The 2698-nt window shown below is 37.4% G+C and overlaps 1 pseudogene; it reads right to left on the bottom strand.

Annotated features, from left to right (window-relative positions):
• Nucleotides 1-705: 705 nt before the first annotated feature.
• Nucleotides 706-995, bottom strand: LOC102483184 (dynein light chain roadblock-type 1 pseudogene; annotated as a pseudogene).
• Nucleotides 996-2698: the final 1703 nt, after the last annotated feature.

Raw genomic sequence — 2698 nt, 5'->3', positions numbered from 1 at the left:
CTATATTATATAGGAAAGAGTTATTATGAGTTTCTCTGGGTTTATATCCTTAACCCTAAGGAAATTTAGAATTTGATTAATTATAACAAAAATGATCTATCCACACACCTACTTTCTAACAATATTCAGAAGAAAACTTAGTTTAAAAAGGTTCTCTCTTTGTTGATTTCTGCACTTACAGTGTATCAGAATTGTTTTTATCAGCTTAATTTCTCACTTCCTAATTAGTGTGATGGAGTCAATGCAGCTCTATGAGTAGCTCTCTTATATTCCAATAAATATACTTACCTTTCAGAATTCCATTATCTGCTCTTGTATAGTGGTTCCCAAATGTACAAAATCCATATAATCTTCATCAGTACTGATGGATTTATTTATTTATTTATTTAAAGCAGTTCAGATATTTTTAGTTAAAGAAAAACAGCCTTTTCCAAGGGCAACAAAGTGAAACGAAGATCAGGAGCTGTGCGTGGGCTTCTCACTCTTCAAACTCTTGCTCCACAACATGGAAATGAGGAAAGAGTCCCTCCCAGGGACTCTGGAAGTGACTGGTGCATCAGAGGGGCTTCTCTGGTGAAGTGGGTGGGGTTGTAGCCTACCCCTAGTCACTGGATTGGTTTGACTGGGCTTCAAGTACTAGGCAGTTAACATGATTCTTGGCGGGGGGCATTAAATTAAGAAATGACACAGGGAGTCAATGGTAGCTTATTTGATTGGATTCTGAATAACAATCAGGAAATAGTCTTTATCTGGTGCAACGATAATTTCATTTTTCTTGGAGCAAATTCGAAGGAAGGTCAGGTCGTTCTGTGGGTCGATTTCACGCACAGTGCTCTGTGCCTTCAGGATGAAGTCGTGCATGGGCTTGGCGTACTGTGTAGTGGTGGGGTGGTGGTGGTGGTCTTGATGGGAATGACTTCTGTGTTCACCACAATGATTCCCTGCACTCCTTTCTGGCTCTGAAGTCACTTTACTGTCTCCTCCACCTCTGCCATCTTAGACAGACCTCAGTACTGATGAATTTAAAGAAATTCTCATATGTAATTAGTATTTTTTTTTCCTCCTGGTGAGTAAAAACTCATATTAAAAAGTGAGCATTTATTAAGCTCCATTGTACCTCATAAAGATAATGAAAGTAACAATAACAAATATAAATAAACTAGTAATAGTTACGGAGAACTGACTGGATATCAGACACTTAAAATAACTGCTATGATGTAGATGCTATAATTGCCATATCATAGATCAGGAAACTAAAGCATACTTAAGTTGAGTAGTATATTGAAGATCATAGCATTTGTAAGAGACAGAGCCAATATTACCCTCAAGCACTCTACTCCTAGACCAATCTCTTGATTCCTTTTTATATGTTATTCCATATATGTATAATGATTTTTATCTCATTTATACTTTAGGCACTAACATGGGCTAAATAAAATGACTTACCTAGGACTCATTAGCACACAGCAAATCAGACGCCTATAGGCTCTTTTTGTGGTATCAGAGCCTTGTTTTTTTAGTTTTTGCTATAGGGCACATATGCTGGATAGATTGAGAAAGAGAGAACAACAGAGAGAGAAAGTAAGAAATCATTCCTCAGGGAGGATGGCCACGCCGCAGTCCCTTCTCTTCCATTCTCCTCTAGGGATTTGGAGCATGCATGCTCACACATGCAACATGATTTTCAAGCCACTGGGTCTGGGACTTGAACTGTGGAGTTGGCCATTTGGGATCCAGTGCCTTAACCTCCATGCTACCTTCTGGCCCCATTATATGACCTTTTTAAAAATTATAATTATTCCCCATTTCTCCATCTTGTTGGCATTTGGGGCACACATGTACATGTGCAGAGCACATTTTTCAACCTATAGAGCTGGGATATCAGCTGTGGTTGTTCATGTGGGATCTGGCTTCCTTAACCACTAAGCCATGGGGCTAGCTCTTCAAGTATAATTTCTGATTTACTTATAATTATTTTTCACCTTTTTGAAGTGTAGTATAATTTTTTAAAGGATGTGTATAGTGTGCAATAATCAAATCAAGAATAGAACATATTCCTCACCCCCAATACCACACTATATCATGTACACCTGAAAATTGCTCTGCTGGTTTTTTTCTAAGTGCATTATTACTTTGTCATCAACATTTTTTACTGTGGTATACAGCTACAGACCCTTCCATCTTTAAAACAATTTCTCTCCATTCCCTATTCCTACCTTCATCCAACATCTAATATCTATAATTGTTCTTTTTACTTCTGTGCAATCAAGTCCTTTAGCTTTTGCTAACAAGTGAAGGCACTTGGTATTTATTAAGTGGAGACATACAATGTGTGTCTTTCAGCGTGTGATTCTACCTGTGATATCAACTAATGCTAAACTTCTTTTCCAAGCATGGAAGTTATCAGCTGCTAACCCTTCAGATATAAACTTTTATGCATAAACATTGCCCCAGATTCCCATTTCAAACTCATTAAAGTTATTTGTGATAAAATTTGCATGATAACTCTGTTGCTTAAATTATGTGAGACTAATCATTGTATAAAAAAGAAGCTATTAAAAAGACTCAAGTCTGAATGTTTTACAAAGCCCAAGGAATAACTCCTAAATGATTGCTCTTTTTTGGAGAGGTTTTAGCTATAAGGCGCATGCGCTCACCAGAAAGACAGAGAGAGACAGAGAGACAGAAAGCGAGAAAT

This window comes from Tupaia chinensis, unplaced genomic scaffold (genome assembly GCF_000334495.1).
Source record: "Tupaia chinensis unplaced genomic scaffold, TupChi_1.0 Scaffold000147_1, whole genome shotgun sequence".
In the NCBI taxonomy this organism is placed as follows: Eukaryota; Metazoa; Chordata; class Mammalia; order Scandentia; family Tupaiidae; genus Tupaia; species Tupaia belangeri.
This window is presented reverse-complemented; position numbering and strand designations above follow the sequence as displayed.